The 26,561-nt window shown below is 41.2% G+C and overlaps 1 pseudogene; it reads left to right on the forward strand.

The window, feature by feature from the left end:
* Nucleotides 1–3,336: 3,336 nt before the first annotated feature.
* LOC136122601 (histone H2A.N-like) overlaps nt 3,337–26,561 on the forward strand; it is a 41,595-nt pseudogene continuing 18,370 nt past the window's right edge.

Here is a 26,561-nt window from a genome sequence, read left to right on the forward strand (position 1 = left end):
TGTAAGTAGGGTGTTAAAGTCCCCTACTGTTATTGTGTTACTGTTGATTTCCCCTCCCACGGTTGTTAGCACTTGCCTTATGTATTGAGGTGCTCCTATGTTGGGTGCATAAACATTTATAATTGTTATACCTTCTTCTTGGATTGATCCCTTGACCATTATATAGTATCCTTCCTTATCTCTTGTAACAGTCTTTTAAAGTCTATTTTATCTGATACGAGTATTGCTACTCCAGCTGTCTTTTGATTTCCATTTGCATGGAGTATCTTTTTCCATCTCCTCACTTTCAGTCTGTATGTGTCCCTAGGTCTGAAGTGGATCTCTTGTAGACAGCATATGGGTCTTGGTTTTGTATCCATTCAGCCAGTCTGTGTCTTTTGGTTGGGGCATTTAGTCCATTTACATTCAAGGTTATTATCAATATGTATGTTCCTATTACCATTTTCTTAATTGTTTTGGATTTGTTTTTGTGGGTCTTTTTCTTCTCTTGTGTTTCCCGCCTAGAGAAGTTTCTTTAGTATTTGTTGTAAAGCTGGTTTGGTGGTGCTGAATTCTATTAGCTTTTGCTTGTCTGAAAAGCTTTTGCTTTCTCTGTCAAATCTGAATGAGATCCTTGCTGGGTAGAGTAATCTTGGTTGTAGGTTTTTCTCTTTCATCACTTTAAGTATATCCTGCCACTCCCTTCTGGCCTACAGAGTTTCCACTGAAAAATCAGCTGATAACTTTAGGGGATTCCTTTGTATGTTATTTTTTGTTTTTCCCTTGCTGCATTTAATGTTTTTTCTTTGAATTTAGTTTTTGTTAGTTTGATTAATATGTGTCTTGGTATGTTTCTCCTAGGGTTTATCCTGTATGGGACTCTCTGTGCTTCCTGGACTTGGGTGACAATTTCCTTTCCCATGTTAGGGAAGTTTTCCACTATAATCTCTTCAAATATTTTCTCAGTCCCTTTCTTTTTCTCTTCTTCTTCTGGGACCCCTATAATTCAAATGTTGGTGCATTTAGTGTTGTCCTAGAGGTCTCTGAGATTGTCTTCAATTCTTTTCATTCTTTTTTCTTTATTCTGTTCCTCAGCAGTTATTTCCACCATTTTGTCTTCCAGCTCACTTATTCATTCTTCTGCCTGTTTCTGATTCCTTCTAGTGTATTTTTAATTTCAGTTATTGTGTTGTTCAACTCTGTTTGTTTGTTCTTCAGTTCTTCTAGATCTTTGTTAAACATTTCTTCTATTTTCTCAATCCGTGCCTCCATTCTATTTCTGAGATTCTGGATCATCTTTATTATCATTACTCTGAATTCTTTTTCAGGTAGATTACCTATTTTCTCTTCATTTACTTGGTCTTGTAGGTTTTTACCTTGCTCCTTCAACTGTGACATATCTTTTTGCTGCCTCATTGTTTTTTCCTTTTTTTTATGAGTGGGATTGTGTTCTTGTCTTACTGGTTGTTTGGCCTGAGGCTTCTGATACTGGAGTTTGTAGGCCTCTGAGGGTGTAGGACCCGGCATGAGAGCCAGGCAGACTTCCCCAGACAATTGGGCAGGGGAAATGCTGGGCACGCTCCCCGCTGATCCAAGCCCCCAGGGCCCCTCCAGGCGTGGGAACCCCTCCCCCCTCTCAGCCACCCCCTCAGGGGCGCCGGTTCTGTCCGGCCTCCATTTCTGCTTCCCCCTCAGTCCCCCCACATCCTACCAGCTCACTTGGGGGTTCTTCCCATCTCCTTGGGCGCTAGGGTCCCCCACCAGTGTCCAGCAGGCACCCTAGGTGTGGAGTTCCCGTCTCCCCACTCAGCAATGATTCTTTTAAAATACATCGGTTCAAGTCACCTCCCTGGTCAAAATTCCCCAGTGGCTCCCGTGTCACTCAAGTTCAGGCCACCCCATGATGGCCTGCAAGGCTCTCCGTGGCTCAGGGTCCCCCCACCCCCCCATCCTCTCTGCACCCCAGCTCACTCACGCTGCCCAGATACACTGACCCATCCATCTCCTGTTCCTGGCAAAGCTGGAGGCCATCCACACCGCAGGACCCGCATGCAAGTCCCTCTGCCCCGCCCACTCCTCCTCCAGGTCTCTACTCAAATGTTATCACCTTCTCAGGGACACCTTCTTCTTAACCAATGAAAAGGAGCTCCCTTCCCCTTCATTTCCCTTCACTCTCTTTCTACTTTAGTCCTTTTTTTTTTCTTGGCTACACTGTGTGCAGCACGTGGGATCTCAGCTCCCTGACAAGGGATTGGAGCACACCCCCCTGCAACACAAGCAGGAAGTCTTAACCGCTGGACCTCCAGGAAAGTCCCTATTCACTTATCATGACCCGACATATATATTTTAGTTCTTTTTTTTCCTTCTTCTTTGAATTGTCTACTAGAATGTAAACACCACGAAAGAAGGAAATCTGCTTTGTTGACTGCTAGATCCCCAGGGCCTAGGAAGCGCCTGGCAAGTAACATCACTCAGTCAATGACTGTCGAATGAATGAACAGAAAGGCCCAGCAGACCAACGGAACCAAGAACCCTTCTGCCACAAATGCCCAAAGAGGCAGGAGGGAAATTGTCCACCCCAGGATACCCCCCGCAACAGTTCCCTCTGCGCGTCCAACTTCCCCTCTTCTCACCCCCACGCCCTACCCACCAGCACTAAGAAGAGGTACGTAGTTGCTATTGGCAGGAGCAAAGGAGGCAACAAGGCAAGGGCGAGGCACAGGGAAAGCCAGGGGCAAGAAGAGAAGCCCTCCTTCTCCATGCCAAGTAACCCCCTAGGGTGAAGATACAAGAATGGCCCGTGATCCTGTGGCCCAGGGACAAGCACGGTCCACATCTGGTGCATAAACGTCCTTCCAGACGTTCATATGTGCAGAGATACACAAGCATATTAATCACTTTTCAACTTTCATGGTAGACTTGACTCCAGACAGAGATCTCTAGGGGTTAATCCCAAAGGACTGTAAAATCCAAAGATCAGCTCAACAGAAGAAACGGGCAGAGGGCAGGTGGAGAGGCTTACACTTGAACAATAGTCTCCCTGAGCTTTCCAGACGCTGAGAGTTTCTCTGCTCCAAGGTCAACAAACATAATTGTTTTGGTTAAGTGTTGTGTTTAGGTAAGTGATGTCAAAAGGGTCAAACATGTTTTCCTTCTCAAGGTTTATCAGAAACACGAAGTGCCACAATGTAGCACTCAATTGTCACCGTCTTCCTGGAGACCTTTGAGAACTTAATGAGTTCGTCCTTTTACACTAGGAGAGAGTTCAAACTGAAAGAATCTTTCCGACGAATCACATTAAAATTTACTCCAGACGGCCAGTGCTCTGAGCTAGAAGAGTAAAGACAAGTCTGCCACATGCACTTCAGTTGCTTACATGGCTTATGATTCCCTAAGAAGAAGCCCACAATTTATACCCCAGCCAAAGAGAAGGATGAGCGGGCCAGCTCTGCCTCTGGGAAGAAGAGGAGGAAGAAGAAGGAGGCATATTTTAGTTGCACGGGGAAAATCCTAAAGCGAACCCACCCGGACTTCAGTAGGTGCTTCTGGATCTTGGATGCACTGGGAGCTCTGGAGGACTTGGTGGCTGGAACGGGTTAGCCTAGAGGTGGTTAGACTGTCCCTCTACATCCACAGAAGAGCCGTCAGCAGCAGAGAGATCCTTGAGGCAGTCAAGCAGAGATGCTCTCTGAAGAGCTTGGGAATAAATGAAGTGAACCTGAATGGCCCTGTTGTTGAAAAGATTACACTTGTCAAACAAAATTGGATCCGCTGGAGGACTGAGCTGGAAGATGAAGTATCTGACAAGTACCCGCTGCAATGGTGTTCTTGGTGTGACACACCTGGTCTCTGGGTCTTGCATTTTTAGTCTCTGACTTAATTTGTGAAAAAAATAAAAATAAAGGAAAGACACTTTCAAAAAAGAAGAAAATTTACTCCAAATGTCGTTTAACTTTTGGACTTTAAATAAGAGATGGTTTTCCCTGAATCAAAATGTATCTTCTTGCTTAATGCGATGATAAATTTCCACAGAAGCTGCCCAGATTATACTTCAATGAAACCAAAGATGCAGAGAAGTCACAAGGAAGAGATTGAAGTGACTTTCAATATAAAGCAATTAGAGGTTCAGGAAAAGCAACCCTTCTGGATGTCAAAGCTGTCCAGACTCTCAAATCTTGACTTCGTTGATTTAGAACACCATGGTGCTAAGTGGCATGGAGGCATCCCCATACCAGCATGTTCCTTTCTAAACTTTTTCTCCCCCTTTCTCTTCATGCTCTGCACCTATGCCTACCACAGAGGAGATACAGAGAAGGTTTGTACTAAAAGTTATAAATGAACGGATGAATAAATATCTCTACATGTCCATCAGAAATTCCACTACCTCCTGGTAAATTTTTTAATATCAAGTTTGCATTTGTTATCTTACTGATTCATAGTAAAAACCAATGTGTGTAATTATTTTGCCAACAGCCTTCCCAGTAGACAGCAGCATATGGTGGGAAGATCATGGGTTTCTGAATATATATATAAATTTGAGGCTTTACTACCTCTTGTGCCCTTGGACAAGTTGTCTGACTTTCTTTTGCCCCAAATGTCTTGTTTGTGAGATGGGAATACTAGCATGTATTTTGTGTTGGGAGAGACAACTCTCCACGACCAAAGAAGAAACAATTCTTCCCCATTCTTGGCAGGTCAAGTTCTCACACTGCCATCGCTCTGGTTCTCTGCAGCCAGAAATGTTCTCTACTTTTAAGGACTCGTGTGATCCACTTGGCTCCACTGGGATAACCCAGGGCCATCTCCCCACCTCAAGGTCCTCAATCACATCTGCCACATAAAGGAATGTCTGGGCGGTGGGGATTTAGGATTTAGATTAATTAAGACTTCGGGGAAGGACATTATTCTTCTGACCACACTCTACTTCTAGAAGCCTCCCAAGATTTGCTAATTCTCAAAATTGTTCAACTTGACCATTTCCCAGAAAGGTTACAATTTTTCTAAAGGTGAAAGTCAGGAAAAGTCATTTATTCAAATATATTTATGAGCAGCTCTGTACGCAAACAAAAACAAAAAGCACTGTGCTAGGTGCTCCAGCCTTGAGGATAAATTAGTCAAGAAGCCTATCCTTAAGGAAATTGCACTCTACCGTTGAAGGTGAGAAACAAATTATTCTGAGAGCATCGGGGGTGAACAGGAGTTCTGTAGAGCAGTGCTTCTCAAACTTTAACATGCCTGCATGTCTCCAGTTAAAATGTACATTCAACAGCACAAAATGGGGAGTAAGGCAGGTGGAAGGGGTGAGCACCGAGATAAGAGCAGACACAGGTGAAGAGACCAAGAAAGAAAACCAGAATACTCCTGGGCCGGAAGAACGTGACCAATCACTGCCAGCCATGAGCCTGCCACTGTTGCTGCTGCACCCGGTCTGCATGTGATGGGTATGCACGGATGAAGGTTCGCTCTCCCCGCATCCCTCCACTCCCTCCCTCCCTCCCTCCCTCCCTCCCTCTCACTCTTCCTCTCTCTCTTTCTCGGCCTTTCTCCCCTCCTCTCATTCTCCCCTCCTTTCTCCGCCTCCTCTCGTTCTCCTTTCTCCCCTCCTCTCATCTCATTCTAGCCGTGTACACACGGCTATATTTAGAACAGATAACCAACAAGGACCTACTGTATGGCACAGGGAACTCTGCTCAGTATTCTGTAACAACGTAATTGGGAAAAGAATTTGAAAAAGAATAGATACATGTATATGTATAACTGAATCGCTTTGTTGTACACCTGAAACTAACACAACATTGTTAATCAACTATGCTCCAAAATAAAGTAAAAAGTTAAAAAAAAAAAAAAAGAATGTATGGGCTTTCAAGGCATTAACAGTGTGACTTTGTCACCAATAGAAATCACAGATATTTTCATATCTTAGGATATCATGTAAGCTCATCATAACCTTGAAATTATGGTAGTTATTAGACTTGCTGCTAGATCTTGTTACATATAATGTATATAATATATAATTTACACATTATAATGTGTAAATAATCACATATGTTTTGCTATCACAAAATTTTTTGAAAGAATATATGGGTTTTCGGATTGAAAGGGCACACAAAGTGTCAAGAAGGACAAATTTTAAAAAGATTTTAAGAAGACTAACACCTAGAACATTGTGGTGATACTTCAGAAAACCAAAGGTAAAAAGAAAATCCTAAAACTTCCAAAGAAAATAAATAAGTAGACAAAAAAATCCATGGCAATCGGATGGTACTGCATTTCTCACTGTCATACTGGGGGCAGGAAGACAATGAAACAGTACCTTGAAACTATTTTCAACTTGTAATTATTACCTAGTCCTTTAAGAATGAGGAGAAAATAAATGTTTTCTAATATTCAACAAGTTAAAAGTTTGTAACCTGTGAACTGCCTCTGAAAGAAATGCCTAGACAACATGCTTAGAGGAAAACAAAAGCAAGAACAAAAAATTAAGCTAAATGATGATACAGTCTAATAGCAGTTTGGAATTGTATCACAATATGAGACTGTGAGGAAAGGAAAGAAGGAAAAGAAGAAAAGGCATGAGAAGTTTTTCCTATTTTTGAGAGAAGGAAGAAGATACCGGACAGGAAAAAATGTAAGTTTTAATATGTCTATTGATGGTTTTTAATGTTATTTTTTAAACAGTAGAAAGGAAGGTGTATATAACTTTAATAATCCCTCTAAAGCAATACACTAACAAAAGAAGCTTAAAAAAACAGACTGGGAAATTTGTCTACATAAAAACATAAAACTCGGGCTTCCCTGGTGGCGCAGTGGTTGAGAGTCCGCCTGCCGATGCAGGGGACACAGGTTCGTGCCCCGGTCCGGGAAGATCCCACATGTCGTGCAACAGGAGAGGCCACAACAGTGAGAGGCCCACGTGCCACGAAAAAAAAAAAACAACTGTAAAACTCGCATGGGCCAAAGAAGTTTCATACTGGAGAAAATATTTGCAAATCATATGTCTAACAAAGGATTTGCGTCCAGAATATATCAAGAACTCTCAGAAATCAACAGTAAGAAACCAAAAAAACCCAGGTTTTTTGGTGAGAAAATTACAGAATAGTCACTTGACCAAAGAGGATATGCAGAAGGCAGACAGACACATGTACAGATACTCTCCATCACTGGGCATTAGGAAAATGCACATGAAACACAACAAGACGCCATGTCACATGCATTAGAGCGGATAAAATAAAAAATACAACACCAAATGCTGAGCAGATGCAATGCAGTTGGAACTCTCAGACACTGATGGTGGAAGTGCAAATGGTAAAGCCACTTTGGAAAACAGATTGATGATTCCTTACACTATTAGACGTACACTTACCACATGACCCAGCAAGTTCACGCCTAGATATTTCCCCATAAGAAATGAAAACTCAGTTTGCTCTACAACCTGTACATGATTGTTTACAGCAGCGCTAGTCAGCCAAAAACTGGACACGACACAAACGTCCATCAATAATAGAATGGACGAGCAAATGGTGATATACAGGGGAACACCAGACCATGAAGAGCTGGAAAGATCTGTGCCCACACTCAGTGACATGGAAGAATCTGTCAACACCACACTGAGCAAAAGAAGCCAGACCTGATAGGGCACATCTTGTATGCTGTCATTTATACAAAGTGCAAAAGGAGCAACGCTCGAAGGGAATGCAGACCTGGAGAGTACACAAGTCAGATGCGGGTAATACTTTGTTTCTTAATCTGGGTGATGGTTATAGGGGTATGTTCAGTTGTTGAAAATTTACCAAGTTGTGTACTTACGATCTATGCCCTTTCCTACAATAAGTTACACTTGAACATTTTTTAAAGAAGAAAATACATAACGTAGGCCCCCAAATACCCAATAAACATGTAAAAGGATTAATCTACTACTATTTTGGGGAATATAAACTAAAGCACTGGTGACATACCAGTTTTATCCATCAGAGTGGCAAAATCATGAAGATAAAAATATAAATATTTTAGGAGGGTGTGAAAAATGGGTACTTCCATGTATGTATTGATGATTGCACCAATGGGCTCAGCCTTTTGCAGAGTAATCTGGAAGTTTATCTATTCATGTGTTTCAGTGTGCACACCATGTGACCAAGCATTTCCACTCTTATAGATATCTGCTCTTCCTGCATAAAGAGGCATGCACAAGGCTGTCTACTGCATCATCATTTGTAAAACCAGAAAACTGGAAACAATGCAAGCTCCTAGCCAAGGAAAATGAATTTTGGAACATCTCTAAAAATAATGAGCTGAATGGCGATACATGAGCCCAGGATGCCAGCTGGATACCTGTGGCTGTGTGACCATCAGTCTATTTCTTTCACCACTGAAAGTAATTTAAAAGCTGCCTGATTGACTCGGCTGTCTTGGTTATTTAGTTATAAGGATAGAGTGGAGCAGGTCAAGGGACAAGAGACCTAGCACATGCTATGTAGTCAATAAACATTTCAATAGAGGCGTCATTGTTGGAGGTGTTAATGAAAGCCATCCACTTCCTCTGGTCTGTTTTCCCTGTAACAGTAGTGATCTCAGAGGAGCTTCCATGGCTATGTGTTTATGACTCATATAAACATACAGATGTTTAATGGAAATGTAAATAATCGAAAAGTTAAAAAAATAAATAAAAATAATGAGCTGTATACCAACACAAGACGTAGTCTTAAGTACTTTTAAAACGATATCATGGAACAGTATAAAATACATCATTTACTTTTTAAAGATATTTATATATGTGGGAAGAATGATGTATAGAAATTTTTTATTTTTTTTTGCGGTACGCGGGCCTCTCACTGCTGTGGCCTCTCCCGTTGCGGAGCACAGGCCCCGGACGCGCAGGCTCAGCGGCCATGGCTCACGGGCACAGCCGCTCCGCGGCATGTGGGATCTTCCCGGACCGGGGCACGAACCCGCGTCCCCTGCATCGGCAGGCGGACTCTCAACCACTGCGCCACCAGGGAAGCCCAGAAATTTTTTTTAAGTGTATAGGAAAGAGGAGCAGAAAGGTTCCCTTAGACTGCTACCGGGATTTTCCCTTGGGAAGGGGGAGGGAAAAATTGAAAGGGATTCTTACATTTCATGCTCTACGCCTCTGTATAGTTTCCGTACCAAACCTTTTACAATGATAGTATATTCGTGTATTATCCGTGCCATTTAAAAAATGTCAAAGAGGTTTTTTTACACTGAAGAAAACAGAGTAGAAATAAAACTAGACTCTAACAACAGTTCAGATAAACTTAGTGGCAGATACTATGACTACTACGAATGGGTTCAATATCACGGTGAGTATAAGCAAGAATATTCCCACACAGAATGTGGCCTTTAGGAAAACATAAATCCTGTAACTGGCTGCCTGAAACAGATACAACTAAAAGAATTCTTTTAACTGACAGACAAAACTTAGGCGAGATTCCAGGCAGGTGCTGAGACGGGCAGGTTGTGACAAATGCATGCTGTTTTCAAAGGTGATGAAAACAGTCAGGGAGTAGCTGAGCCCTGATTGCCGTAGTCTTGGTCTGTTTCTCACGATTATGCTGTCTGTGTGGCCTTCGTAGGCATTTGACTTGGAGGCCACTCAACCCCGTGAGAACACTGTAAGAGCAGAGTTACAAAAGCATAATGGTAACAATCATAAAAACAATCATCACAGCCATAAAAAGTACTTGTTAACACCAGTATCGTGGTAAAAGCATTGAGAGATGAGCCAGTCATTCCATGAAAGTTGGAAACTACAGGTTAAAGAATGAAAGTCCAACAAAACTGAATTTTTATGTCCCAAACAACAGCTGAACATAACACATACTATAAAAATAACTGAAATTCAAGAAAAAATAAGAGATAAATTGACATTAGAAACCGAACTGTTCCACTATAAAAGCAGCCAAAGCTACCATTTATTGAGATTTTCCTAAGTGCCTGAAACTGTGCTGGGCACCTTACATACATCATCTCAATCCTCGCAGCCCTATAAGGCAGCTGCTATAACTGTTCTCCTTGTTTTACCAATGAGGAGACTGGGATGCAAAGAGGTTAAGTGTCTTTGCCATGATGACTCAGCTAATCAGAGGTGAACCCGTGATTCAGACTTGAGTCTGTCGAGCTCCAGGGCCCATGCTCTTAACCACTACATTATGTTGCCTCTCAATATGAAATAACCAGAATGTGAGTAATCGATAAATAACAAATTAATAAAAGAAATTGCAGAGCTGATCAACAGCATCAGTTGGACAGACGAGGGAGAGGCGCAAAAGATAGAAGAAAAGAATACACTCTGATTTTAAGAATATAAGGATCTCATAAAAATTCATATTATATGTGAAAGGAGATAAAATGAAGCCAGAACATCTAATATTCCACAATACTGAAAACAATAAAAGTAGAGATTAAAAGTGCAGGCAAAATTCCTATCAGCTTCATTCATAATAGCCAAAACTGAAAAGAGCCCAAATGTTCACTGATTGGTGAATGGACAAGCAAACTGTGGGACATCTACATAACAGATACCGCTCAGCAATGAAAATGAGCACTCTGTTGACGCGTGCAACACATGGATGAGTCTAAAAAATATTACTCAGAGCCGAAGAAGCCAGACACAAATTACTAACACTGTATGATGGCATCTACATGACATTTTCTCAGAGGCAAAACTACCGGAAGAGGGAACAGATCAGTGGTTGCCAGGAACCGGGGGTAGGGTATGGAATTTGGTTATAAAGGAGCACTGAAAACTTTTTAGAGTGACAGAAATGTTCTACATCATGATTGTGCTGGTTGTCCCACAGTTGTTTACATTTGTCAAAGCTCATTAAATTCTCTGGTTAAAAGGGATACATTTTATTGTGTATAAATCACATCTCAATGAACCAGAGTTTTTAAATGCATGCAGAATTTAAAAGCTCGGCACCATATAAAAATTTTAAGTGCTTCAGTACTTCCTACATCAAGAAGAAAATTCCTTATATAACAGAATATTTTGAAAGAATATTTCCATATTAAAAGTGTGGAGTTCTCCCAAAGCAGTGCTTAGAAGAGCACTTATTTTTCTCTCTTTTTTTTTTTCATTTATTTATTTATTTATTTTTGCGGTACGCGGGCCCCCCACCGTTGTGGCCTCTCCCGTCGCAGAGCACAGGCTCCGGATGCGCAGGCCAAGCGACCATGGCTCACGGGCCCAGCCGCTCCGCAGCATGTGGGATCCTTCCCGGACCGGGGCACGAACCCACGTCCCCTCCATCGGCAGGCGGACTCTCAACCACTGCACCACCAGGGAAGCCCCTTATTTTGCTCTTAATAAGAGTAATAAGGAAGAAAAAATAAATAAAAGCAAACCCCAATTCTTCCCCCAAATTGCTAATCCCTAATTAGCAAATTTATTAAAAATTTTTAAATGTGGGGTGAAAAAAACATATTGGCAATAAATAGAAATGACTATTTTAAAGTAGGGATGATATTCTAAGCTATGCATTCATAAGTATGATTACTAATACTCTGTAGGTAGCTGCTAAGTATGAAATAATAAATTAGATGTCACAAAAGAAAGAACGTAAATAGGTCAACAGACTAATTACAGAAATAGAAACAGTTATAAAAAGTTCATGTCCCCAAAAAACAAATGGCACTACTGGAGTCACTAGATTATTGTCTTAAATTTCAGAAAACAATTTACTCCTTTCTTGCTACCAAAACTATTCCAAAATATAGAGAACAGCATATAACTCATTTTGTTTTTTATAAAGTAACTGTGGTTTTGATCATAAAGCCTAAAGGCACCATGAAGAAAAATAAATGATAGCTCAATCTTCTGAACTTAAACACAAAAATGCAAAATAAAACCTAGGACACCAGGTGTGAGTTTAGGGAACCAACTCTACCACGGGGATTGGCTCCAGTTACGGGGCTAGGGCACACCCCAGAGGGCACAGCCAACAAGACATTATGGCAAAGACACCACAGGCCTCCCCCAAACCCAGAGGCTTGGTGTAGACACCAGGCACTGTGCCAGGCTGAGGATACAGGACCACATAGTCCCACATAGTCTCACTGCAGTGGCTTCTCTTGTTGCGGAGCACGGGCTCTAGGCACGCAGGCTTCAGTAGTTGTGGCACGCAGGCTCAGCAGTTGTGGCACACTGGCTTAGTTGCTCTACGGCATGTGGGATCTTCCCGGACCAGGGCTCGAACCCGTGTCCCCTGCATTGGCAGGCGGATTCTTAACCACTGCGCCCCCAGGGAAGCACCAGGGACTCACCAGCTGCTGGACTCGAGTCCTTTCAGGAGCTTTCTCTGTCTTTCTATAGATAGCTCTATGTTTTTAAGGCAACGTCACTCTGTTTTATCTACAAATATATTGAATATCTGTCAAGAATATTATTTTGTTATTACCCTTTGTGAATTTTCTTGTCTATGTTGCCTGCTTGTTCTTTCAGATAAAATTATAAGTAAAATAGCAATTATGGTAATAAAACGGTTTTCTGAAAACACATTTTTCCTATATTGTCTTTTCACCAGTAACATGGCACATTTTAAATTCTATTTAATTTTTATTTAGTACCACTATGTAAACTCTTTGCCTTCCTGCCAGTTGCATTTATTTTTAACTTTATTGCATTGGTCAGAACTCCTAAATAATCATATGTAAATGGGCTTTCTTGTTCTCAGGGTTTTGTTGCTCTTATTGCTGTTTTTGGGGCCACACTGGATGGCATGTGGGTTCTTAGTTCCCTAACCAGGGATCAAACCCATGCCCCCAGCAGTGGAAGCGCAAAGTCTTAACCACTGGACTGCCAGGGAAGTCCCGGTCTTGTTCTTGGTTTTAATGATAAATGCTTTACCATTAAAAGTAATAAGTATATTGCTTTAAACAATAAAAATGAGGAGATAGACATCTGCTAAGCCAAATATTGGCAATAAGGCATAAAGATGACGGCAAGTCTTTTCAAAGTCATACCGAAGCTTTATTTAACAGCCGCTGCCCCCACCCCCGCCGCCAGGGGTTATTTCATTCTCAAGCAGAATGTACTTTTATTTACTATTTACCACGGATACAAGCCAAGCCCCTGTGAAGCTATATGTTAACTTGTACGCTTAGACTTTTGTCCAGTGAAGAAGCAAATGATTTTTGTCTAGTACTAAAGATAACACAAAAGCTTATAGTTTTATTGCCCTGTACGGCACTAATTGTTTTGCCTGTAAGGTAGCCAACTAGCTTCAGCACGCCCTTCCCAACTGACAAATGCTCTGAGACCCAGCCCCGTCATGCTGCTAGTCTCCTGGGTTAGGTAAATCGTTGACATATGCTCACTCTACATTTAGATGAAAGTCATGTTTTCAGCTTTTGGAAAATTATACTGCTTATAACGTTAAACAAATAATGACACAAATCCCCACCCAATTACAATTGTGGTAAGGGCTGTGAAGGAAATGGGGGTGACCTGTCATGGATCGAGGGGTTCTGGAGGAAATGGTGCTTAAACGGAGGCCTGCACGCGGCCTGCACGCTGGCTGCACGCGGGCAGGGAAGAGCCATCCCCAAGTTGCTCCTTCCTAGGGTAATCTACTGACTACATCTAAAGATTCCCAAAGTCACAGAGGAAGGTAACCGAAAATTACTCTCTACAACTGCTGAAGCAGAGTTGTCTTGTATTTCTACACCAACGCAATTTTCAAAATAAAAATTATAAATAACGATGGTAATTATATCTACTGCTGACTCAGAGTTTATCACAGTGCTCCAGGTCTCGCACTAAACACTTGAAAGGTATTACCTTCAATCCTCACGACAGTCCTAAAAGGTAGTTGCCATTATTATCTCCACTTCACAGATGAGAAAACTGAGGCTCAGAGAGGTTAAGTTACAGGCCCAGGAGTACACACTAAGCCTGCCTGATACCAGAGCTGAACTCCTTTGCTGTCCTGCCTCTTCCAAAGATATCTGTTCAAGTTTGTGCTCCTTTATAATGGGGAAGGAGTATGTTAGTTTCATTTTTTTAACATAGCCATTTTTAACATCATGGCAAGAAAGGAACAGGGAGGTGAGACATGTGAAGGGCGCTGTGGTTCAGTGTTTACTTTTGCTGGCCCTGCTCATTTTCTAAAGCTTCCTGCTACGGTGATTTGGAAGTAAAAGCAGGGTTTGCTTAGAGTGACTTTTCAAAAAGAAGAGTGTCTTGTTGAAAACCTGTTTACTCCATGCCTCTGCTTTTAACTGTTCCCCAACACAGCTCCCTCTGTTGCTTTTCTCTCATCTGTAAGCCCTGAGCACTTGTCCAAAAGCTTTTAGCCCAACTGAGTAGGCAAAAAGCCTTCTCCACCACTTACCTTGCAACTGGCTATAAGGTTCTCGTTAAGTGTTCAGTCAAGGATTGAGAGTCCATTGTGAGCAGAGTCCATTTGCCTTGATTGCGTGTAAGCTTTCCAGAATTCACTGCTTGGTTTTTGTTCCTTTTCTTTTTCCATTGGTACTTCCTGCTTTTAAGCTGAAAATGATATAAAAATGTAATTATCCCATCGCCTTCCTTAATCTTATATTCAAGGAGAACACATGTGTCTTTTGTGTTTACCAAAGTATTTCCCAAGTGACCCAAAGTCAGTTCATATGGTTACTGTGGTAATTAAGTGAAATTTTATATTTATACTTATATATTAAGCTATCATCACAGTGCCTGGAGCATATTATATGTTCAATAAATGATAAGTATTACTATATAATTGTTAAGAATGATTCCTAACACTTGAATAATAATTTTCATTTTGATCCTAACAGTAGAAGTGAGTAGTGTTCTCCCCACTTCAAAGATGAGCAAATTGAGGTTCAGAGGGGATAAATGCTTGTTCCAAGGTCACATTTCTAGCTCAGAAATGGCAGATCTGAAATTCAGACCAACCCACTCTGAATCAAGACCCTTCTCTTGCCCCATGGTAATGCCCCAAGGTAATGCATACTACCTTGCATTAATGATGAAAAGTAAATGAGATTCAATCAACAGTATTTTTAAAATATTGAGCACCTCATAGATGCCAGGCACTGTTCTAAACATTGAGGCTAAAAACAGGAGCAAAACAGACAAAAATCTCTGTTCTCATTCTTGAGGGTGAAGATAGTCAATAAGAGACTCAATGGGTGAAACACATAGTATGTCAAATGCAGGAGAGCACTATGAAGAAAGTTAGCTTGGGAAAGGGAGAAGGGGCGTGTCCAGGATTAGAGGACAGAGGACAGTTTTAGAGATGATGACCTGGGTTGGCCTCACTGAGAAAAGTGACCCTTGAGTGAAGATCTGCGGAGGTGAGAGAAGGCAGATGGACATCTGGGGAGAGCAATCCAGAAAAAGGAAATGGGAAGCGGAAAGGCCCTGAAGTGAGAGCATGCTGATCGGTCCAAAGAATAACAAGGAGGCCAGTGAGGTGGCTGCAGAGTGAGCCAGGAGAGGGGATGATGGGATGGAGGCAGAGAAGTAATGCAGGAGAGCGCTGGTGGCCAGACAGTGAAGCGTGGGCAGGACTTCAAAAGGATGAGAGCCACTGGAAGGTTTCGTGAAGAGGAATGTCATGGTTTGACTTCTATCTCAAAGGCTCGCTCTGGCTGCTGTACTAAGGTTAGACTATAGGGAGGAAAGGGCAGAAGCAGGGAAACGTGTCCGGGGGACTACTGCAAGAGAAAGAGGATGGTGGCTTGGACCAGGGTAACAGCAGTGCAAGGAGTGAGAAAGTGACCAAATTTTGGATAGATCCTATTTTATTATGAAAAATTTCAAACATTGTAAAAGCAGGGAGAGTGATACAGAAAACCCCCATAAATCCATCACTCAGATTCAGTAATTTTCAAGATTTTGTCACATTTGCTTAACCAGCTTTTTTTTTTTTTGGCTTAAGTATTTTAAAGTAAATAGCATACATCATTATCAGCTGACTGCTACATATTCTATGCAATACACATATCTTTAAAAATATGAATATTTCAGGGGTGTGGCCAAGATGGTAGTGTAGAAAGACCCTGAGCTCATCTCTTGCCATGGGCACACCACAATTATAACTACTGACAGTGCAGCTATTGATGAGAAAGCACAGAATACTAGCAGAAAAGATCTTCTAACTAAGGATATAAAGAAGGAACCATAACAAGATGGGAGGAGGGACAGAGTCGTGGTATAGTCAAGACCCATATCCCAGGTGGGTGATTGACAAACAGGAGAATAATTGTGGAGGTTCCTCCCAAGGAGTGAGGGGTCCAGCCCCTACACTGGGCTCCCCAGCTGGGGGTCCTGCTCCAGGAAGACAAGTTCCCAAAACACTTTCCTTTGAAGGCCACTGGGGTTTACTTCTGGGAGAGTCAGAGGACTATGGGAAACAGAGACTCCACTCTTAAACGGCACACACAAAATCTCACACGCTCCAAGACCCAGGGCAGAAGCAGTCATCTGAAAGGAGCCTGGGTCAGACCCACATGCTGATCCTGCAGAGTCTCCTGGAGAGGCAGGAGGTAACTGGAGCTCCCCCTGCGGACGCAGACACTGGTGGCAGCCATTCTGGGGAGCTGGTTCTACCACGTGGACACTGGTGCTGACTTACCAGGTGAATTCTATCAAACACTGGGAGAAGAGTTAATCCCTATCCTTCTCAAACTATTCCCAAAAAATGCAGAGGAAGGAATGCTTCCTAACTCATTCTATGAGCCCAGCATCACCCAGATACCAAAACCAGAAAAAGATACCACACGAAAAAGAAAATTACAGTCCAATATCACTGATAAACCCAGATGCAAAAATCCTCAACCAAACACTAGCAAACCGAATCCAACAATACATGAAAAGGTTCATACACCATGATCAAGTGGGATTTATCCCAGGGATTCAAGGATGGCTCAATATCTGCAAATCAATCAAGGTGGTAACACCCACATTAAGAAATTGAAAAATAAATATCACATGATCATCTTAATAGACACAGAAAAAGCTTTTTACAAAATCCAACATCCATTTATGATTAAAAAAAAAACCTCTCCGGAAAGTGGGCATAGAGGAACATACCTCAACATAATAAAGGCCATATATGAAAAGCCCACAGCTTACATCATCAACAGTGAAAAGCTGAAAGCAAGATCAGGAAAAAGACAAGGATGCCCACTCTGGCCACTTTATTCAGCAGCCCACTCTCACCACTTTTATTCAACATAGTATTGAAGTCCGAGCCACAGCAATCAGACAAGAAAAGGAAGTAAAAGGAATCCAAATCGGAAAAGAACTGTTACTGTTTGCAGATGACATGATAGTATATAGAGAAAATCCAAAATATGTCACCAAAAAAAAAACTATTAGAACTCATCAATAAATTCGGTAAGGCTGCAAGATACAAAATTAATATACAGAAATCTGTTGTGTTTTTATACACTAACAATGAACTATCAGAAAGAGATAAAATAATCCTATTCACAATCATATCAAAAAGAATGAAATATCTAGGAATAAATCTAACCAAGGAGTTAAACGATTTGTTCCTGGAAAACTACAAGACACTGATGGAAGAAATTGAAGATGACATGCACCCCAATGTTTATTGCAGCACTATTTACAACTGCCAGGACATGGAAGCAACCTAAATGTCCATCAACAGAGGAATGGATAAAGAAGATGTGGTACATATACACAGTGGAATATTAGCCATAAAAAGGAACAGAACTGTGCCATTTGCAGAGATGTGGGTGGACCTAGAGACTGTCATACAGAGTGAAGTAAGTCAGAAGGAGAAAAATATTGTATATAAATCCATGTATGTGGAATCTAAAAAAATGATACAGATGAACTTATTCACAAAGCACAAATAGAGACACAGACATGGAGAACAAACATATGGATAACAAGGGGGGAAGGGGGGAGTAGGATGGATTGGGAGATTGAGATTGACATATATACACTACTATGTATAAAATAGATAACGAATAAGAACATACTGTATAGCACAGAAAACTCTGCTCAGTGCTCTCTGGTGACCTAAATGGGAAGGATATCTAAAAAAGAGTGGATATATGTATGTATAGCTGATTCACTTTGTATAACTGATCCACTTTGTACAGCAGAAAATAACACAAAATTGTAAAGCAGCTATACTCCAATAAAAAAAAAAAGAAATTGAAGATGACATAAACAGTCGGCAAGATATACCACCTTTGTGGACTGAAGGAATTAATATTATTAAAATTACCATACTATCCAAGGCCATCTGCAGATTCAATGCAACCTCTATCAAAATACCAATGGCATTCTTCACAGAATTAGAACAAATAATTCTAAAAATTTGTGTGGAAAACTAAAAGACCCTAAATAGTCAAAACAATTTTGAGAAAGAACAAAGCTGGAGGTATCATGCTCCCTGGATTCAGGCTATATTACAAAGCTAAAGTAATCAAAACAGTACAGTAGTGGCACAAAAAGAGACACACAGATCAATGAATAGACAGCCCAGAAATAAACTCATGTACTTATAGGCAATTAATCTATGACAAAGGAGGAAGAATATACAATGGGAAAAGACAGCCTCTTCAATAAATGGTGCTGGGAAAACTGGACAGCTACATGCAAAAGGACAAAACTGGACTACTCTCTCACACCATACACAAGAATAAATTCAAATGGATTAAAGACTTAAATGTAAGGCCTGAAGCTATAAAACTCCTAGAAGAAAACGGGCAGTAAAGCTCTTTGACATCAGTCTCAGTAGTACTTTTTTGGATCTGTGTCCTCAGCCAAAGAAAACAAAAGCAAAAATAAACAAAGGGGACTACTTCAAGCTTAAAAGCTCTTGCACAGTGAAAGGAACTATCAACAAACAAAAAGGCCACCTAATGAATGGGAGAAGATATTTGCAAACAATATATCCAATAAGGGGTTCATATCCAAAATATATAAGAACTCATACCATTCAATATCAAAAAAACAAACAACCCAATTAAAAAATGGGCAGATGATCTGAATGGACATTTTTCCAAAGAAGACATACAAATGGCCAACAAGCACATGAAAAGATGCTCAACATCACTAATCATCAGGGAAATACAAACCAAAACCTCAATGGGATATCACCTCACATTTGTCATCAAAAAGAATGGCTGTCATCAAAAAGACAGCAAATAATAAGTGTTGACAAGGATGTGGAGAAAAGGGATCCCTCATGTACAATTGGTAGAAATGTAAACTGGTGCAGCCACTATGGAAAACAGTATGGAGATTCCTCAAGAAATTAAAAATAGAACTAATGTATGACCCAGCAATTCCACTTCTGGGTACTTACCCAAAGAAAACAAAAACACTAATTAGAAAAAAAAAAATGCACCCCCTAGATTCATTGCAGCATTATTTACCATAGCCATAACATGGAAGCAACCCAAGTGCCAATTAATAGATTAATATATGGAGAAAACGTGGTATACACATATACAATGGAATATTTATCTATTTATTTTTGGCTGTGTTGGGTCTTCGTTGCCATGCACAGGCTTTCCCTAGTTGTGGCGAGCAGGGGCTACTCTTTGTTGTGGTGCGCAGGCTTCTCATTGCAGTGGCTTGTCTTTGCTACAGAGCATGGGCTCAAGGCACGTGGCCTTCAGTAATTGTGGCTCACAGGCTCTAGAGCACAGTCTCAATAGTTGTTGCGCATGGGCTTAGTTGCTCCACGGCATGTGGGATCTTCCCAGACCAGGGCTCAAACCTGCGTCCCCTACATTGGCAGGCGGATTCTTAATCACTGTGCCACCAGGGAAGTCCCTACACAATGGAATACTAGCCATGAAAAAGAATGAAATCTTGCCATTTGCAACTATATGGATGGACCTAGAGGGTATTATGCTAAGTGAAATAAGTCACACGGAAAGACAAATAATTTGTGATTTTGCTTATATGTGGAATCTAAAAAATAACTCGACAGCTACATGCAAAAGAACAAAACTGGACTAAAACAAATGAACAACCAAAACAAAACAGAAACAGAGTTATAGACACAGAGAACAAACAAGTAGTTTACAGAGGGGAGGGAATGGAAGGAAGAAAGAAATACGTGAGGGAGATTAAGAGGTCCAAACTTTCAGTTACAAAATAAATGAGTCACAGGTATGAAATGTACAGAGCGGGGAATATAGCCAATAACTAGGTAATATCTTTGTATGGTAACATATTGTAACTACACTTATCATGGTGATCATTTTGAAATCTATAGAAATATCAAATCACTATGTTGCATGACAGGAACTAACATAGTGCTGTGGTTCAATTATACTTCGAAAACAAACAAACAAACATACCACCAAACTCATAGAAAAAGATATCAGATTTGTGGCTACCAAAGGCAGGGGTTGGGGGAGGGGGAATTGGATGAAGGTGGTCAAAATGTACAAACTGCCAATTATAAGATAAATAAGTACTAGGATGTAATGTATAATATGATAGCTATAACTAACACTGCTACATGTTATATACGAAAGTTGTTAAGAGAGCAAATCCGGAGTTCTCAACACAAAAGGAAAAATTTTTTTTACTTCATTCATTTTGTATTTATATGGGATGATGGATGTTCACTAAACGTATTGTGGTCATCATTTCACGATGTATATAAGTTGAATCATTACTCTATACACCTTAAATTTACACAGTGCCTTATGTCAAATATATCTCAATAAAAGTGGAATAAAAATGAACATTTTTAAAATAACTATTATCATAACTAATAAAATTATCAATAACTCTCAGACCAAAATCCAATTTCCCTGGTTGTCTTAAAAATTCGCTTTACATGGGACTTCCCTGGTGGCGCAGTGGTTAAGAATCCGCCTGCCGATTCAGGGGACACGGGTTCAAGCCCAGGTCTGGGAAAATCCCACATGCCGCGGAGCAACTAAGCCCATGCACCATAACTACTGAGCCTGCGCTCTAGAGCCTGCGAGCCATAACTACTGAGCCCGCATGCTGCAACTAATGTAGCCCGCAGGCCTAGAGCCCGTGCTCCGCAACAATGAGAAGCCCGCGCACCTCAACGAAGAGTAGCCCCCGCTTGCTGCAACTAGAGAAAGCCCGCGTGCAGCAACGAAGACCCTACACGGCCAAAAATAAACAAATAAAATAAATAAATAAAAATTCTCCTTACAGCTCGTTTGTTTGAATCAGGGTGCAAACAAGTTCAATACATCTCTCTTAGTTGTTACATCTCTTGAGTTTCTTTTAATCCAAAGGAGACACACACACACACACACACACACACTCATGCTCACCATTTCGCCCTTTGATTTTTCCCTCTGATTTGCAGAAACCACACAGTAGTCCTGTCGAATGCCCCAAATCCCCAATATGTGCATTTGTTCCCCTGCAGTGTCATGAAATCGTTCTTCTTTCAGCCATATTTTCTGTAATTGGAAGGTAGCCCTAGAAGGTAGATTCATTAGATTCACTTTCAGCTTTTTTGTCAAGAATATTTCCAAGATGAACTGTATTTCCTAAAGCATTATGTCTGGTGGCCCCACTTATAGTGACATTCAGAGAGTGACCATTCCCCATGCCCATGGTTAGTAAGGAGTACAGGTGGCATTAAAGCCATGCGGACTGATCTGAAAGCCCAGATTCTAGCCACTACACCTACAACACCACTTCCACATTTAGCTTATGAAGTGGTAGAAAGACTGGATTAAGTGTCTGTAAGCCTTGGGCTCTGTACTTCACTTTTCTACATACAAATGCTTAGGGAACTCTCTGGACCAAGTTTCCTCGTCTGCAAAACAGTTACAAAAACAACTCATCTCGGGACAATGAATGAACAGTCACTATAAACTGAGAAGAACTGATTCTGTAAGAGTCCACCTAAATTTAAGGTAGGCTTTAACTAGTCTATATTTTTCTATGCAAAATCAATTTTAAATCTCGTTTATTGATATTAGCTACTAAATCTCTTTGAATGTAGATTTGGGGATCTTCAGGGAAATTATTTTGCTTTTCTTGAGGTCAAAATGGAAGTAGGGATAAAGCTGTCACTAAAATTACTTTGCCTCTAAGGATAATAGAGAAAATATTCCAGAATTTAAAGGATTATCAGTGTTGTTTCAGGATCATGATTAATCAGTCCCACACCTACAGGAAACCCACCCTACAGCAATCTGGCACAAATGAGGAAGAAAAAATTTTCTCTGACGTAAAAGCAAACTCCAGATGTGCGCAGCAGGCTGAGAAATTGTAAGAAGTTCAAATGGAGAGAGACCTTCAAGATGGTGTAGGAGTAAGACGCGGAGATCTTTTGCAACTATATGGATGGTTCCTCCATATGTATCTTCCTCCCCACAGATACACCAGAAATACATCTACATGTGGAACAACTACAGAACACCTACTGAACGCTGGCAGAAGACCTAAGACCTCCCAAAAGGCAAGAAACCCCCCACATACCTGGGTAGGGCAAAAAAAAAAAGAAATAACAGAGACAAAAGAATAGGGATGGGACCTACCCCTCTGGGAGGGAGCTGTGAAGGAGGAAAGGTTTCCACACACTAGGAAGGCCCTTCACTGGCGGAGGTGGGGGGGTGGCAGAGGGGGGGAGCTTCGGAGCCACGGAGGAGAGCACAGCAACAGGGGTGCGGAGGGCAAAGCGGAGAGATTCCCGCACAGAGGATCGGTGCCAACCAGCACTCACCAGCCCGAGAGGCTTGTCTGCTCACCCGCCGGGGCGGGCGGGAGGCTCGGGCTTCGGTCGGAGTGCGGGGAGAGGACTGGGGTTGGTGGCGTGAACGAAGCCTGCAGGGGGCTAGTGCACCACAGCTAGCCAGGAGGGAGTCCGGGGAAAAGTCTGGAGCTGCCGAAGAGGCAAGAGACCATTGTTCTGGAGTGCGCGAGGAGAGGGGATTCCGAGCACCGCCTAAATGAGCTCCAGAGACAGGTGTTGGCCATGGCTATAAATGCGGACCCCAGAGACGGGCATGGGACTCTAAGGCTGCTGCTGCTGCCACCAAGAAGCCTGTGTGCGAGCACAGGTCACTCTCCACACCTCCCCGCCCGGGAGCCTGTGCAGCCCGCCACTGCCAGGGTCCCAGGATCCAGGGACAACTTCCCCGGGAGAACGCATGGCGCGCCTCAGGCTAGTGCAACGTCACGCCGGCCTCTGAGGCCACAGGCTTGCCCCTCATCCGTACCCCTCCCTCTCCCCGGCCTGAGTGAGCCAGAGCCCCTGAATCAGCTGCTCCTTTAATTCCGTCCTGTCTGAGCGAAGAGCAGACGTCCTACATGCAAAGGTGGGTCAAAATCCAAAGCTGAACCCCGGGTGCTGTGCGAACAAAGAAGAGAAAGGGAAATCTCTCCCAGCAGCCTCAGAAGCAGCAGATTAAATCTTCACAATCAGCTTGGTGTACCCTGCGTCTGTGGAATACTTGAATAGACAACTAATCATCCCAAAATTGAGGGGGTGGACTTTGGGAGCACTAATATATATATTTTTTGCCTTTTTCTCTTTTTGTAACTTTTTGTATCTGTATGATTCTGTGAGTAATTTTGTCTGTATAGCTTTGCTTTTACCATTTGTCCTAGGGTTCTGTCTACCCATTTTTTTTTTTTTTTTTTTTTAGTATAGTTTTTAGCACTCCTTATCATTGGTGGATTTGTTTCTTGGTTTGGCTGCTCTCTTCTTTCTTTCTTTGTTTCTTTTTTGTTACTTTTGAATTTTTTTATTTTTAATAATTATTTTTTATTTTAATAACTTTATTTTATTTCATTTATTTTTTCTATCTTTCTTTATTTTTTTCTCCCTTTTATTCTGAGCCATGAGGACAACAGGATCTTGGTGCTCTGACTGGGTGTCAGGCCAGTGCCTCTGAGGTGGGAGAGCCAAGTTCAGGACATTGGTCCACCAGAGACCTCCCAACTCCACGTAATATCAAATGGCAAAAATCTCCCAGAGATCTCTATGTCAACACCAAGACCCAGCTCCACTCAACAACCAGCAAGCTACAGTGCTGGACACCCTATGCCAAACAATTAGCAAGACAGGAACTCAACTGCGCCCACTAGAAGAAAGGCTGCCTAAAATCATGATAAGGTCACAGACACCCCAAAACACACCACTGGACATGGACCTGTCCACCGGAAAGACAAGATCCAGCCTCATCCACCAGAACACAGGCACTGCTGCCCTCCACAAGGAAGCCTACACAACCCACTGAACCAACCTTACCCGCTGGGGGCAGACACCAAAAACAATGGGAACTACAAACCTGCAGTCTGAGAAAAGGAGACCCCAAACACAGTAAGTTAAGCAAAATGAGAAGACACAGAAATATGCAGCAGATGAAGGAGCAAGGTAAAAACCCACCAGACCAAACAAATGAAGAGGAAATAGGCAGTCTACCTGAAAAAGAGTTCAGAGTAATGATAGTAAAGATGATCCAAAATCTTGGAAATAGATGGAGAAAATACAAGAAATGTTTAACAAGGACCTAGAAGAACTAAAGAACAAACAAACAGTGATGAACAACACAACAAATGAAATTAAAAATTCTCTAGAAGGAATCAATAGCAGAATAACTGAGGCAGAAGAACGGATAAGTGACCTGGAAGATAAAATAGTGGAAATAACTACCACAGAGCAAAATAAAGAAAAAAGAATGAAAAGAATTGAGGACAGTCTCAGAGACCTCTGGAACAACATTAAACGCAACAACATTCGAATTATAGGGGTCCCAGAAGAAGGAGAGAAAAAGGAAGTGAGTGAGAAAATATTTGAAGAGATTAGAGTTGAAAACTTCCCTAATATGGGAAAAGAAATAGTTAATCAAGTGCAGGAAGCACAGAGAGCCCCCCATACGTGATAAATCCAAGGAGAAACACGCCAAGACACATATTAATCAAACCATCAAAAATTAAATACAAAGAAAAAATCAGAAAATCTGCAAGCCAGAAGGGAGTGGCAGGACATATTTAAAGTGATGATAGGGAAAACCTACAACCAAGATAACTCTACCCAGCAAGGATCTCATTCAGATTCGACAGAGAAAGAAAACCTTTACAGAGAAGCAAAAGCTAAGAGAATTCTGCAACACCAAACCAGCTTTACAACAAATGCTAAAGAACTTCTCTAGGCAGGAAACACAAGAGAAGGAAAAGACCTACAATAACAAACCCCAAACAATTAAGAAAATGGTAATAGGAACATACATATCGATAATTACCTTAAATGTCAATGGATTAAATGCTCCAACCAAAAGACATAGACTGGCTGAATGGATACAAAACAAGACCCGTACATATGCTGTCTACAAGAGACCCACTTCAGACCTAGGGACACATACAGACTGAAAGTGACGGGAAGGAAAAAAGATATTGCATGCAAATGGAAATTGAAAGAAAGCTGGAGTACAAATTCTCATATCACACAAAATAGACTTTAAAATAAAGACTATTAAAAGAGACAAAGAAGGACACTACATAATGATCAAGGGATCGATCCAAGAAGAAGATATAACAAATGTAAATATTTTTGCCCCCAACATAGGAGCATCTCAATACATAAGGCAGATGCTAACAGCCATAAAAGGAGAAATCAACAGTAACACACTCATAGTAGGGGACTTAAACACCCCACTTTCACCAATGGACAGATCATCCAAAATGAAAATGAATAAGGAAACACAAGCTTTAAATGATACATTAAACAATATGGACTTAATTGATATTTATAGAATATTCCATCCAAAAACAACACAATACACTTTCTTCTCAAGTGCTCATGGAACACTCTCCAGGACAGACCATAACTTGGTCACAAATCAAGCCTTGGTAAATTTAAGAAAATTGAAATCATATCAAGTATCTTTTTGACCACAACACTATAAGACTAGATATCAATTACAGGAAAAAAATCTGTAAAAACTACAACCACATGGAGGCAAAACAATACTTAATAACCAAGAGATCACTGAAGAAATCAAAGAGGAAATCAAAAAATACCTAGAAACAAATGACAATGAAAACACGACGACCCAAAACCTATGGGAGGCAGCAAAAGCAGGTCTAAGAGGGAAGTTTATAGCAATACAATCCTACCTTAAGAAACAAGAAACATCTCAAATAAACAACCTAACCTTACACCTAAAGCAATTTGAGAAAGAAGAACAAAAACACCCCAAAGTTAGCAGAAGGAAAAAAATCATAAAGATCAGATCAGAAATAAGTGAAAAAGAAATGAAGGAAACGATAGCAAAGATCAATAAAGCTAAAAGCTGGTTCTTTGAGAAGATAAACAAAATTGGTAACCATTAGCCAGACTCATCAAGAAAAAAAGGGAGAAGATTCAAATCAACAGAATTAGAAATGTAAAACGAGAAGTAACAACTGACACGGCAGAAATACAAAGGATCATGAGAGATTACTACAAGCAACCATATGCCAATAAAATGGACAACCTGGAAGAAATGGACAAATTCTTAGAAAAGCACAAGCAACTGAGACTGAACCAGGAAGAAATAGAAAATATAAACAGACCAATCCCAAGCACTGAAATTGAAACTGTGATTAAAAATCTTCCAACAGGGCTTCC

The sequence above is a fragment of the Phocoena phocoena genome, chromosome 4, assembly GCF_963924675.1.
Source record: "Phocoena phocoena chromosome 4, mPhoPho1.1, whole genome shotgun sequence".
Taxonomy (NCBI): Eukaryota; Metazoa; Chordata; class Mammalia; order Artiodactyla; family Phocoenidae; genus Phocoena; species Phocoena phocoena.